The sequence below is a fragment of the Phoca vitulina genome, unplaced genomic scaffold (assembly GCF_004348235.1).
Source record: "Phoca vitulina isolate PV1807 unplaced genomic scaffold, GSC_HSeal_1.0 scaffold78, whole genome shotgun sequence".
NCBI lineage: Eukaryota > Metazoa > Chordata > Mammalia > Carnivora > Phocidae > Phoca > Phoca vitulina.
In genome coordinates this window covers 6,376,374-6,392,071 of record NW_022589781.1, presented here as the reverse complement: position 1 = coordinate 6,392,071, position 15,698 = coordinate 6,376,374, and the positions used below count along the sequence as shown (strand labels likewise).

At 39.6% G+C, this 15,698-nt stretch overlaps 1 protein-coding gene across 4 annotated transcripts in view; it reads right to left on the bottom strand.

Moving 5' to 3' along the window:
• LOC116625425 (protocadherin-15-like) overlaps window positions 1-15,698 on the bottom strand; it is a 1,687,848-nt gene that overhangs the window by 38,970 nt on the left and 1,633,180 nt on the right. The window lies entirely within an intron of this gene.

Here is a 15,698-nt window from a genome sequence, read left to right as displayed (position 1 = left end):
TGTTTGGCTTCAATTTTCAGCTTCTTTATTTACGAACTGCAAAATCTTAGACCAGTAAGAAGCCATCAAAGGCTCAGACTCCTTAACCACAAAAATGCGGAAGTCATCTGCCACATGGGAGGACTGTGTGCATTAAATGTGCAAACGCTTATAATCAAATCTCTGCACAGTTTTGAGCACATAGTCACTGTTCCATAAAATATGATTATGCTTATTATTAATTTGGCTTAAAAGTTTGCATTAATAAACTTCTCCCCTGCCTCTAATTCATTCAAGACATTTAATGAATTTGTGGAATTGTTAAGAAAGCATATTTCTCACTAGTAATATTAGTTCACAAATCAAAAACCAAATATGAGTACGTTGTTAAAAATACTGCAGAAGGTGGCTATCTGTCCCAGTACTGCACTTTAATAATTTATAACTGCTGCAGTGCATGTACACATTGATTAAGTATGTTCCAAGGAAATCACTTATATATGCATAAACTATGTTTTCCTACAATGAAGAAATTTGTCTATTGAGCTTGTGTCTTCCTGTATTTGGGGGAATATTGCAGACTCACTGTGACTAAAACTTTAAATGTGGAATGAAATACAACTGTACCAATTGCTTTATCACATCAGGGAATCACATACCAATGAAGTCTAAAAATGCCTTATATCATTTAAAACATGGAACAATGTCTTCTCCCTGAATTCTTTTCTCTTAAAACTTTGGAGATCTTCTGGAATGAAATACCCAGAAGAAAAAGGTGTCCAAACTTGAACTCCTTCCTTACCTTTTCTGATAAATACATGTTAAACTAAATTTAAACCTTTTTAGATGAGAACACATTTTGTAAAAATCTATCTTTCCACTTGCCATCTACGTCCATAGACCTAAGCATGTCTGCCATGTCTGTCTCTGTGTCTATTACCTACATACATGAATATATTACATATATACATATATATGCTATTCAAAGGATGGCTCTTTAGCCCTTGATCTTCAAATGCACATGGGTACATTGTTGCTTCCTAAAGCAACTGAGCTCATGATTTTTTTAGTCACTTACTTTGAACTGACTCATATAAATTAATACCACTGTTTAAATTACCTTTATGTTTTGCTTTAAATTATTAATATGCCAAGCCAATTCATATATACAGTTTGGAATCAAATGTCATGAGAATTTACTACATGTAAATTCATTAAGAACACACGTCTCTCTCCAGCCTGTCAGCCTAAATTATTTGCACACTACGAGCATACAGAGACAGAGACCTTCAGTGTTGCTTATCTGTAACACCTATATCATGCATATCCCCCTATATCAAGAGAGATGTCTGCAATGACATTTATATAATGTTAATAATGTTTAGGTTCAGGTGGCAGGATTTTGAGTTTGCCATAAAACATTCACGGAAACTTGCCTCCTTATATTATGTTGCTTGAATTTCTTGTAATGGGCATAAGAAAAGAATATGGTCATACTTTTAAAAACTCTTTAGCTCCCTACTTCCTCTTTCCCAACTTTTTTTTTTTAAATAAATATTTTATTTATTTATTTGAGAGGGGGAGTGAGCGAGAGAGAGAGCACGAGCAGGGGGAGAGGGAGAAGCAGGCTCCCTGCGGACCTCGGGATCATGACCTCAGCTGAAGGCAGACACCTAACCGACTGAGCCACCCAGGCTCCCCTTCCCCAACTTAAGATAAAAAATTATTTTGGGGGGCGCCTGGGTAGCTCAGTCATTAAGTGTCTGCCTTCGGCTCAGGTCATGATCCCAGGGTCCTGGGGGTCGAGCCCCGCATCGGGCTCTCTGCTCAGCGGGAAGCCTGCTTCTCCCTCCCTCAGTCCCCCTGCAAGTGTTCCCTCTCTCGCTGTGCCTCTCTGTCAAATAAATAAATAAATAATCTTTTAAAAAAATATTAAAAAAAAAAAAAGATTTATCTATTTATTTGGGGCAGGGGGCAGCGGGACACAGAGAGAGACAGAATCTCAGGCAGACTCCCCACTGAGTGCAGAGCCTGATGCCAGACTCAATCTCACAACCTGAGATCAGGACCTGAGATGAAACCAAGAGTTGGATGCTTAACCGACTGAGCCACCCAGGCACCCCAAGGGAAAAAAAAAAAAAATCTTTATATACATTTTCAGAGTTTAAAAATATATATATAGAAGATTAAGTTGGAGTTGGAGTTGTCTAATAAATTTATAGCAAAACTCAGGTAAGTGGTTAGTGCGAAATTTTCATTCACTCATTCATTTATTTTCATTCATTCATTCCATAGATATTTATTGAATGCATACCATGGACCAGGCACTGTTCTAGACACTTGGAATATATCAGTGAACAAAACCAAGATCTCTGATGTCACAGAACTTGCATTCTAATTAAGCAAGATAGATAAGATAATAAAATAATAAAATGTGGGGCACCTGGGTGGCTCAGTTGGTTAAGCATCTGCCTTTGGCTCAGGTCCTAATCCCAGGGTCCTGGGGATCGAGCCCCTGCATTGGGCTCCCTACTTGGTGGGGAGCCTGCTTCTCCCTCTCCCTCTGCCTGCTCCCCTTGCTCGTGCTCTCCCTCTCTCTCTAATAAATAAATTAAATCTTAAAAAAATAAAAATGAAAGTAAAATAATAAAATGGCAGGAATATTTAGGAAACGTGTCACTCGGAAGTCGCTGTGTGAGCAGACTGAAGGAGACAGTGAGTAAATATGGACATCACAGGCAGGAGCCTTCCAAGAGGAGGAAATTGCTAACCACCCCTCACTCCCCTTACCCCACCACCGTGTGAAAAGCAAGGTGTATGAGTGTGGCTGGAGCAGAGAAGGTGGGAGCAGATCAGGGAGGGGCTTGTAAGGACTGGAAGGGCATTACCTTCTGTTCTGAGTAAAACCAGGATCCACTGCTGGAGTTTAAACATGGAAGTAATGTTAAGTGACCTCACATTTAAAGCAAGTAACACTGGCCATTATGTTGTGAACAGGCCGCAATGGGGGCCAAGAGGAGAATTGGGGAAACAAGTTAGTAAAGACTTTAAGGAGATGAAGGACTTGCTAAATGCCCAGTCTACTCAGTAATTTGGAGGAAGAGAAGATACAACATAATCCCTGATTATGAGCCATCTATGAACCACATAATCAAGTATTAATATCTGTGTATTATTAATATGCCTGGTTAAATGTGCAGGAGGCATAAATCTTTTAAAATAGATCAATAAAGGCAATGCTTAACTGGACAAATACTCCCAGTAATTATCTACTTGACCTAGATAAGCTCTGGCCTTTTGTGGTTGTTCATTTGGAAATAGGTCAATTTTTTTAGATTATACTTTGTTTAAAGAAAAGCAGAAAGGAGAGACTAGAGCTCCGAGATCAATTTCTGATGCTTCATTGCTTCACTTGAAGTGTCTGCCTAGGCACAGATGGCTCTCAAAAGAGGGAACCATTTTTTCAGAGTTCCGGCTGCTTCTTTTTGTTGCCTTTTGTACTGAACACAGAGCACAGACCCCTTCTGTCCTCTCGTGCCACCCGAATTGTTTCCTAATGAAGTCCAGCATTTTGTGTATGGGGAAAAGATTGTCAACGGTGACAATGTTATAACCACGCTGTTACACAGCATGGTATTAAAGCTGGCTGACGTCTCAGGAAAAGTGGGATTTATGCATAGCCACCAGGTACTATTTGATGATACCATACGATGATACTAGGTCTATAATGCAGAGAAAAATGCACTCAACTGCAAAAATGAAAAGAGTCACAGAGAAGTATTTATTGACTGCAATATTCTGTGAAGGACCCCAAAGGGCTGAGGATTTTCCACCACTGTGTGCCTCTTGCACAGGAGCTGGGCCATTTGCTGCTCCCCACTCCCCTCTTGATTACCCAGACTATTCACACAGTGGCTGCTTGCCCCAAGAACAATCCTGCTAAAGCCCTATAGAACATTCTGTCCTCCTTCCCCAAGGTCTTTGGGAGACTTCCATGCCTGGCATTTTCAAATAAAAGCTTATGCTAATCGTGCTCTGATTTTCTCCCACAATTTTCAGTCACCCGCCCTCCCCCTCTCATTGGCTTTATAGAAGAAATGTTTTAGAGATGTACGAATATTAAATTTTAGAGAAAGAAATCTCCGGCTCTGTTTTAGATTAGGATGGGGATGGGGCCTACAGTTTATATAATGTCATAATTGCTGAGTGATTTAATACCTGCTATAAAGTACATACTATTTGGGATCTCTAAAGAAGTAATACTACGTGGACACTGAACCAGGAAATACCTATTAAAGCATGTTGATTAATTATTTTCCTGGAAATACAAGATTAGGGTTCAGACAATACCCCCTTTTCCACGTGACAGTGTTCGATTTTACCCAGCCTTTGCTCCTGGATGTAACAAGAAGTGCCCCAGGCAGTGGTGTTCCAGGAAATGACCTATTGCAAAGAGCCATCCTTCTCTAAGCCATGGGGGATGCCGGCATGGATCCTCCAAATTCCCATTTTTTGCCTCATACATGATTAGCTGAACTGTTTTGTCCCAAATGATCAATCAAACAAACAGACAGATAAAAATTCTTGTTAACCAAACACTGGTTAAGTTTTTCTCCTTCCTTCAGGTTTCTGGATTTTGACCCCCCTTTGCCTGGGACAGCGTACAAACCCACAGGTCCCTCCCAGAACGGCGGATGTTGGGGCGAAACACTCTCTGATCTAGATCCACTGTTCCGTTGCCCCACTTGCCCACAACTGGTCCCTTCTACCCTTGCTCACTGCTCCCTATAAAAGAAAGGCTTTCTCTGCCTAACCTTTGAGTGCCGTTGACCTCTGGGTCAGACAGTTCTGCCCAGGACAATGGTTCTTCTCCCTAGTATCTTAGTTCCTCTCTTCGGCCTTAGAACAATCCTGAGAAATAAAGTCTGTCTTCTAAATCCAGATTTGTTTGTCTTTGACACACAGAGCAGGCACACACCTGAGGGAGACTGTTTTTCACACTCCTATGACGTCTTATTAAATGAGTGTGTATTACCACTCACCAAAGTGGGTGATATGCAAAGAATGTTTAGCAAACTATGTGAGACCAATGATTATTCATCACCCCTTTCCCCGATCCCGTGCTCGCTGTCCAACAGCCACGAGGCCCCACATTTCCAACTGCATTCGCTGCTTTTCTCTCATTGAAGACGTGTGAATTCTCATCAGCACTGCTTAATTATTATAATTTAATAATTTATAATAATGATAATATAATTAATAATAATTATAATTTGAAATTGTTCAAACAAACTACAAAGTAGCAAGCTTTGAGGTTTGTTCCAGCCACTAAAAACGACAAAAATATGAGCAAGGCCTGATCAAGCCCCCACCGCCGACTGTGGTAAGGAACGGTCATCCCGGACACCGCCTACTCGTGGCCAATGGAAGCCACGGCGCTGTGGGTCAGTTATTGCCATCAGGGGTAGACATATGTCCAAACCGCAAGAACTGTCCTTAGTCTTTATAAGATACGCAAAAAGAAGGCATTGATAAAAAAGGCACTAACGGGCACCTGGTGGCTCAGTCGGTTAGGCATCTGCCTTTGGCTCAGGTCAGCATCCCAGGGTCCTGGGATCGAGCCCCGCGTCGGGCTCCCTGCTCTGCGGGAAGCCTGCTTCTCCCTCTCCCACTTCCCCTGCTGTGTTCCCTCTCTCGCTGTGTCTCTGTCAAATAAATAAATAAAATCTTTAAAAAAAAAAAAAAAGGCACTAACACCCCCATGACCCATGTGAACTCTGTTGGGTTTTGGCTGCAAAGCATTTATATCTCTCCCTAAAAACACCCTGATTTCAATGGAGGAATTAGCCCAGTGCCCAACACGTACGAGTGACTTGAATCCATGGTCCCGTCCTGCCTCATCCCGTGCCAAAAACGGCTGCAGGCAACTCAAGACCAGGCCCTCTGCTCTCTGGAGTTTGGACACAAGAGTTGTAAAACGGTTGGAACTCACTCACCGAGGTGCTACGTGTTCATCAGACTGAAATCTCACTTGCACCTATTCACCCCTGTGGGTTCTTGTTTCCCTGGGCTCTGCACCTGCCCCTGTTCATTTCTACTCCCCAGCCCGTGTTCCTTCCTCTTACTGTCACGGTCGGTTCCCAAGAGCCTCCAGCAAAGCTCCCTCCACTGAAGTTAGCCTCAGCCCATTTCCAGCACATTGGACCTCGTAAGACACATATTTCCTTTGAAGGTCCCGCCATACCAAAGCACAAGTCATTTTTCTAATTCTCTCACAGAAGCAACATCTGTCTCATTTTCCTAATCAGGGTCTAATGGGTCCTGCTAGACTCTTTGTAATTCCGATGGCCGTGTATTTTGCTTTCTGCTTGAAGTTGCGTGGCTGCTCATTATAGAGTTTGAGAAGAATTTGCATTCTGGAAAAATCTAGTCATTTACATTTGCCCTGAATCTAAATTCTTGGGAGCAATCTATCAATTTCAAATACAAATAGTGTAAACAAACATATAACAGAAGAGAATTTGATTATAAGAAACTTTTTCAAAACAAAGGATGGTCTTTGATCTTCCAAGAAGCAAATATAGTGCAAATGAATTAGTATAGTAATTACGATCATTAACCAAAATTTAAACTTTTATTTAGGTTTACTGTTCTACTTTAGTTTAAAAGATCTGTAATGTACGCATAATATTTAGTAATATGTTACTATGCCATCTCTAGACAAAGTTCCAAAAACTCCAAAGTTCTAAATATAATTAACACATTTTATATGCATATAAATATACATAGGTGTACATATATGCATGTATTTACATAATATATCTGTTATATATGTGTATTTGTATGTAAATGTTGTTTTATACACATATAAGTTTATATGAAAATACATGTGTATAAAACATTTTTTGTGTTACCACGTTAATTTTAATTTTAACTAGTTTATAATTTAAACTAGAAATAGCTTATCTAAGTAGCTTTTTACAATAAATGTTGGATAAATAAATTTTGCAATAAATGTTGACAGGCATATTTAACTGAACTTTTTTTTATGTGCAAATAGCTTTTTTCTTTAAATCATAAACTGAAGTCACCAGCGAAGAACTGGGTCCCTTAATTTATTCTCAAGCCACATTTTTTTGGTAGATGCCCCTACATTTTAATTTACAACATCACTTTATCCAGTTACCTATATGTACCTCTTCAGTGAGTCTCAACCACACATTGCATTATAAAAAATTAAGTGTGGAGCCTCACAGAAATCGTTTTATCGCTAACGCAGGTATTTATTTATGGCTGATTTTACCTTTTAGTTTTTCACACTAAAATTATTACAGCGGCTATCTTTTCAATCACCATTTGTGAGAAGGAGCCAACCTAAAATTACTATTTGATGGAAGTTTCTGTGTGCAGGAGAAGCCCACTCCCTAGAAAAGGATGGGTTGGATATTTAATTCAGTTTCCCTCTTAAGAAGCCCTGCAAAAAGGAAGTGGTTAGGAACCCAACCTGCTGCTGGCCCTTGGATAGAAACTCAAATTTAAACCTCTACCACTTGCTATCGTGTGTGTCTTGGTGGAAATTACTACTTCTCAACTCAAAGCTTTAGGGAACTCAATCTGTACAATGGGGAAAGTAATCAGACCTACCTCAAAGGGCTCTGCGAGAAGTTAATTTGATAGCACCCTTTAAGTGCACAAGACCCAACAAATAAAAAGAGCACCGCAAAGATGTGTTACTTGTTGTGGTGGTTACAGCAACTCCTCGCATTTCCTGATTGCAAACCCCACTTAGCCTTGTGTCGCAGTAAATGGACTGCATTTAACCAGCAACAGAGGGACTCCACCCCAGGTACTAGTCATAGTGTTTCAAAAGCCTGGCTAAAGAACCCACTGCAGATGGCCACAGGGACCCAAGGTGTGAGTTCCTGATATCCTGCACTGATAGACCGTTAGAGATGCCACCCAGACGACATCCCATGTAAGGTTCTGAGAAACACGGGACACTATGTACTTCACACTATGTACATGCTATGATATCCCGCAGGATACAGGCATTCTCCTCCAAACTGGCATTTCACTCAGAAATGATTCTTTTTTTTTTTTTTTTCCTCCCAATTTTGTAACTGATTCTGTTCTTTTTGGTTTTTCATTGGTTTGCTTCTTTCACTTTGGCCCCAACCCAGTGAAAACCAAGTTCCGGACTCCTCTAGCGACTCGGCAGGGCTCGGTCGCATTGTCTGTATGGTAGTCTCACTCCCGACTCGTTTAATGTCTTTCTATTCTGTTTGCTTTATTTTTATGACTCATGTTAAATACATATTACCTTGTTTTATTGTATGAATCGTTGTAAAATGCCTAAAATTCTCTTTGAGTAGGTGGAACATTAAAAAATAATTACATTTAGCATCTAATACAATTTAGATAGAAATGAAAGTGTCTAAAATAGCATTTGTGTTGCTGCTGATACAAATCGAATTTTTTTTTTTTTTAAAGATTTTTTATTTATTTGTTTGAGAGAGAGACACAGCGAGAGAGGGAACACAAGTAGGGGGAGTGGGAGAGGGAGAAGCAGGCCCCCCGTGGAGCAGGAAGCCCGATGTGGGGCTCAATCCCAGGACCCTGGGATCATGACCCGAGCTGAAGGCAGACACTTAACGACTGAGCCACCCAGGCGCCCCACAAATCGAATTTTCTTATATAAACTTGTGGTTGAATTTATTTCTCATGTTAAAAAAAACCGCAGCATAGACAGAGGTAGATTGTGCATGAGTTGGAGAAAGTTACAAGAAGAACCATATGTGTAATTAAGAGAGGAGAGGAACTGGCTCTTGCTGATTGGGTGTCTGAATTGAGTGGATGCACAAGGGAACAGTCTAGTACCTTATACCACAGGTTGGGACTGATTATAAAAAATAAGCTGTTTGGGGTGCCTGGGGGGCTCAGTCGGTTAAGTGATCTCAGCTCAGGTCTTGATCTCAGCATCGTGAGTTCAAGCCTCACGTTGGGCTCCACATGGGGTATAGAGCCTACTTAAAAAAATAATAATAATAAGCTGTTCTATTTGGCAAAATTTCTGCACCATAAAATGTAAGAGAATATGATAGAAAGAAGAATTTTGATTTTATGTATTTTAAAAACCTTTATAAAGTAACTGTGACTCATGCTTTAATGGAGCCACCCATAACCATCTTTCACCCTACATCTGCTTTCTAGTTCTGATCTCTTTGGTGCAAGCAAAAGCCCTGAAAAATAAACTGAACGGAAGGGTATGATATTTGGGAACAGTACAACAGAGATTATGACACTCTACTTTTTTAGGCTTCTCTCTCCAATATCCCCAATTGTGTTTCCAAAGATTTTTTTGATGAAAAGATAAGTACAATAGGAAGCTGGAAAATGCCTTTTTTTACTGCTTTTGTGAATGGATTTTATCTTTGGATTATGAATAACCACTTTCCTCAAATCACAGAATAGAATATAGCTGTATAAATTAATTTCTTTCATTAACTTTTATTAATGTTAATAATTGTGTTAATAACTGATAACACTTATGTTAGTGATGTTGATAAGTAATAAGTTAATAAGTGATATATATATCACCAATCATAAGTTAAAATAAGAATATTAGAGCCAATATAGTGGAACCTTCATTATAATTGTCTCTTATGAATTAAACTGATTTCCCCCCTCAATCAAAATCTACTCTTCACTCTTGCTTTTCTTAAACAGAGTACTTCCTCCAATATGGTTTTATTTTTTTAATTCTTACACTTTGCTCACAGAGCAAACAAAGGCAATGAAAGGATGGCTCTATGTGCTGTAAAACTCAAAAAATAGCATTTTTAATTGATCTTCCATTAAAATAGACTTTCAGTGAAGGAAGAGTCTACATATCTCTTCTTGAAAACAATAGCTATAGTTCAAATATTTCAAACATTATTTTAAAATAAAAGCAAAATTAAAACATCCCTACTGGAATTATAGGAAGTATTTTGTTTGTTTTGGCTTGGTTTAACTGTTTCCAAAGGTGTGAGTACAACAACAAAAAAAGGCAAAAAAAGATAAAAGGAGAAAAAAATACTGACTCTGCCAAAATATACCATGTAAATGTTACAGCTAAGCCCAATTTTTTTTTTTTTAAAGATTTTATTTATTTATTTGAGAGAGAGAATGAGATAGAGAGAGAGAGAGCATGAGAGGGGGGAAGGGTCAGGGGGAGAAGCAGACTCCCTGCTGAGCAGGGAGCCCGATGTGGGACTCGATCCCGGGACTCCAGGATCATGACCTGAGCCGAAGGCAGTCGCTCAACCAACTGAGCCACCCAGGTGCCCCCAATTTTTTTTTTTTTATAAATGCATATTGCTGGGAAAAATGGGAGAGTGGCACAATTACATATTTAAATTTTTCTCTATTACATGTACCAGATGGCAAGTACAACTAGAAAGTCAATTTATTATCCCTCAGTACTTTTTATTTCTCCCAACAGAAACTAATATCATTTTCACTATAAAGATTCTGAAATTTGTTAATTAATGAATGATGCATATTCTGACCCTTAAAATACAAAATAAACCTATTGAAAGCAGGGCATCAGCCCACATAATTCTTTACTGAATTACTATACAATGGAATCTCCAGAAAAGGTCAACTCGAGTTGGTAAGTCCTTGTTTTTGGTTAATTCTGCATGTAGGGAAGTATACACTTAACCCTCGAACACCATGGGTTTGAGCTGCGTGGATCCACTGATACATGGGATTTTTACAGGACAGCACCTTCAATGTATTTTTTCTCCTCTATGATTTTCTTACTAACATCGTCTCTCCTCTAACTTACGTCATGGTAAGGATATAGTATATAATCCACAGAACATACAAAGTGTATGTTAATCAGCTGTGTTACTGGTAAAGTTTCCAGTCAACAGCAGGATTAGTAGTTGAGTTTTTGGTTGAGTCAAAGGTTATATGTGGACTTTCAACTGTAGGGCACCCCTGAGCCAACTGTATATGAATTTGGGAAATCCATGGGACATGAAATAAAAAAGTAAGAATTTACCCTAATACATCTGAAAGCTATGATCAGAAAAAAAACAAAAAGTACTGTAACTTTGATCCATTCTGACAGAAATTTAATCCTTAGTATAAATAATTTATTCATGTTGTGCTCCGATAGCGTATACCTTCAAATACCAACTAAGAACTCATACAAAATGGGACACTGTAACCCTCACAAACAGGACACCCGAAGGGGAGAGCTCCCCTCTTTGTAACTGTGGTTCCATGTTGTTAGCTCAGTACCGACACACTGGGGATAATTAAACATTTTGCTATCGGACACGAAATACAAATTGGACTTCAAATCCCTATACTTTTCCACATTTCAAGGAATTAAGCATTAAAGATACTACCACAATATGCATGAATAACAACACTGAGACACTATTTTATAAAAGTCTAATTGCATTCTGGGCTAGCTTCCATTCTGTAAAGAACTATGACTTCTTACCACACAGTACGTTTAAAGTATTTGTTCTTTGAAAAGGAGATTACTTCTTCTCTGCCAAAATAAAGCCCAAAACTGAGTATTTCAGAAAAAAAATAGCAGATGAATTTGCTTAATGTCTAAACAAAGAATGAAGGCTTTGAATAAAACTAAATCATGTTTTTTTTTTCAAAGAATAATGAATTATACCTTGAATATTAAAAAGTAGGATTTCATTTTATGTTGAGTTTGTGTTTTATTTTTATGACTGGCTTCAATTTATTTTATAGCTATTAGAAGCCAATTACGGAAAATGTTGTTTTCGAGAGTCGTATATTGAAATGTCTGTATTTCATTCTGATAAAAATTAGATCATTTATGGTCAGCCTCTGTTGATAACCTCCCCAGCTTCAACCACATCTTGTGCTAAGTATACTTAAAATCAGCATGTGATTGCCAATACGTACAATTTAATTTAAAATGCAGCAGACAAGAAAGACTACACAACTGAACAAACTCTCAGATACTAACATTTCATATAGTCCAGCTGGGCTTACATTTTTTTCACAGGTTTCCACTAGTTTCATGGGATTGTACCATATCTGCTATCCATAATGACTCAGTTCATGAGGAATAAATAAGGCAGAAGAAAATACCTTAATGCAGGGCTAAGGAAGTGGCCATGTGGAGGAAATAATGGAGTTTCAATTCATCACCAAGTTGGGAAATCAGCAGAATGATAATGAGAAAGAGAACAATGGCATCAGGACATTTATTGATGGGAACCAAATCTTGTTAATAAATAAAGTCAATGCGGGGCACCTGGGTGGCTCAGTCTTGTCTGCCTACGGCTCAGGTCATGATCCCAGGATCCTGGGATCGAGCCCGGCATAGGGCTCCCTGCTCCGTGGCCTCTCCCACTCCCCCTGCTTGTGTTCCCTCTCTCGCTGTGTCTCTCTCTGTCAAATAAATAAATAAATAATCTTTAAAAAAATAAAGTCAACGCTCTCCAAGGACAGAATACTATTACTTTCCCACATACCATGTTATCAAATTCTTCAGTGGCCAAGTAAGAAAAATCTTATTATTTTTTTTTCCATCTGCTCAGAACCCAAACCCAGGAGTCGTTATTGCTTCTTGCCTTTGCTCATACATCGAATCCATGACAAGTTTTAGAGGCTGTACCTTGAAAATATACCCTTAATCTAATCACCTCTCCTGTGTTCACCTCTACCTCCAGTCAAGTCACCAACGATCTCTCCCTGGACTCCTTGCTCCTACAGACTCACAGCTGGTCACCTCATCTCCCACTCAACAACCTTTGAAAAACGTAAGCCAGAACATATTTCTCTGTGCAAAACTTCACAGGCAACATTGGCCAAAAGAAATATAATGCAAATCACATGCAAACAAAAATTTTAGTACTCACATTAAAGGATTCAAAATCAAAATGGTGAGATTAATATATTTATTTCACTCAGTATATCCAAAAATTATCATTTCAGTATATAATCCACCTAAGAAATATTAATGATGTGGTCCCTTTTTTTTGGGGGGGGGAGTACCAATTCTTTTAAACCTGGTATGTATATTATACTTAGATCACCTTCCATTTGGACCTGCCACACATTTCAAGCACTCAGCTGCCTAGTGGCTATCTACTGGACAATCAGTTCTAAGGACTTTGTATCTTATGCAGAGGAAGATGTTAAATCCTCCAAGCGGCCAGTGAGATCCTATATACTCATTTCCTATCTTGATAGGATAAGCACACTCCAACAGCTGGGGTTTCACACCAGCAGTGTCCTCTCTCTGAGAGAACAGCCTCCGTGCCCCCCACCTCACCCCCCCACCCCCATCACAGTAGCCACATGGCTCTCTCCCTGAATTCCTTTCTGCTTGGTTTTCAGCTTATCAGAGGGCTATCCTTGGTCATCCTATATGAAATAGTACCTTTCTTTCATCACTTCACTACTTGTATTTGTCTTTATTGCCCTCATATATATTTAATATATTGCCCTTATATATAGATATATATTTTATAGGTATATATAAATAACATATGTTATATATTTTTCTTCCTGTTTTCCCCCAATAGAATGTAAGCACCATGGGAACAGAGACTTTGCTTTGTTCACTGCCATGACTCCTGTGCTTATAACCAGTAACTACTTTTTATTTAATAAATACATTTCCAGGGGGGTGGAGCAAGATGGCAGAAGGAGACCTGGATTTCGTCTCCTCTCAGGAATTCAGCTGGATAGGGATCAAACCATTCTGAACACCTACAAACTCAACAGGAGATTGAAGAAAAGAATAGCAACAACTCTCTGAACAGAAAAGCGACCACTTTCTGGAGGGTAGGACGTGCAGAGAAGTGAATCCGAGGCGATATTCGGGAGGATAGATGGCAGGGGAGGGGCCTCCATCGGCCGCTTCTGGCAAGTGATAGAGCGACAGAGCACAAAATCGGAACTTTTAGAAGTCACTCCGGTGGCTAAGCGGGGGGTGGAACTCTCGCGGGACAGTGTGGTCTCAGGACCCTCGGGGTCACAGAAAGACCGGGGGTACCTGAGTGCGGCAGAGCTCCCAATTATCGGAGCGGGGAAGCCAGCTGCAGAGACGGAGCCGAGGCGCGGACTCTCAGCTCGGGGTTGCCATAAACTGTGATCCGGGGCACAGTCGGGCCACTGCTCCTCCAGCAGGGACCCAACAAGCGGCAGATCCGGGGAGACTTACCTTCTTCCCCCGGGAGGAGAGGCGCAGGAGCACACCGAAGGGATCTGCTGGGTTTGCAGACTCCACACGGGGTCGGGTGCCAGAGATAGAAATGCTCAGTCACAGGCCGGGTGAGCACAGAGTGCAGCCGGAGACCAGGGAGACGGGAGTGACTGACTGCTTTTCTCTGGGGGCTCACTGAGGAGCGGGGCCGAGTTCTCAGCTCCTCTGGGGCGGAGATTGGGACACCGCCATTTTCACTCTCACCTCCAAAGCAGTACGGAAAGCTTGCAGGGAACAAAGGCTCCTGAGAGCAAACCCGAGCAGATTACTTAGCCCGGAGGAGCAAGGGCGGGGTGATTCCACCTCCGGCAAAGACATTTGGGAACCACGGCAACAGGCCCCTCCCCCAGAAGATCAGCAAGAACAGCCAGCCAAGACCAAGTTTACCGATCAATGAGAACGACAGAACTCCAGCGCTAGGGGAATACTGCACATAGAATCCATGGCTTTTTTTTACCATGATTCTGTAGTCTTTCAAAGTTAATTTTTTTTTTAACTTTTTTTTTTTTGAATTTTTCTTTTTCCCTTTTTCAACCACATCTTATCAATCCCTTTTTTAAAAAACATTTTTATTTTTCATTTTTAGAGTCATGTTCTATCCCTTCATAGTAGTTACCCATATTTTTGGCATATATATGTAAGTTGTTCTCTCTTTAAAATTTTGAGATAATTTTTTCTAACAGATCAAAATATACCCTAAATCTCTAGTGTATGGTTTTTTTCTACTCCCCTGCCTGATCACATTCTCTCCATTTTTATTCTTATTTTTTTAAATCCTCTTCTTTCTTTTTTCAAACAACTTCTTATCAATTCCTTTTATAAATTTTTTTATAATTTCTATATTTACAGTCATATTCCATCCCTTCATCATATCAACCTTTATTTTTGTACATATATAAGTTTTTCTTTCTTTAAAATTTTGGGAGGCACTTTCTTCTAACAGACCAAAATACACCCAAAATCTAGTGTGTGGCACTGATCTATATACCAGCCTGATCATATTTGATCATATTCTGTTTTTTTTGTTGTTTTGTTCTGTTTTTGTTTGCTTTTATCTTTATCTTTTTTTTTTTCTTTTTCTTTTTTCTCTCTTTCCCTTTCTTTTCACACTGCTTCAGGTCTTTTCTGATTTGTTTAGAGTATATTTTCTGGGGACGTTGTTACCCTGTTAGCATTTTGTTCTCTCATTCATCTATTCTCCTCTGGACAAAATGACAAGACGGAAAAAATCACCTCAACAAAAAGAACAAGAGGTAGTACTGACTGCCAGGGACCTACTCAATATGGACATTAGTACGATGTCAGATCTAGAGTTCAGAATCATCACTTTAAAGATCCTAGCTGGGCTTGGAAAAAGCATGGAAGTTATTAGAGAAACCTTTTCTGGAGAAGTAAAAGAACTAAAATCTAACCAAGTCAAAATCAAAAAGGCTATTAATGAGGTGCAATCAAATATGGGGGT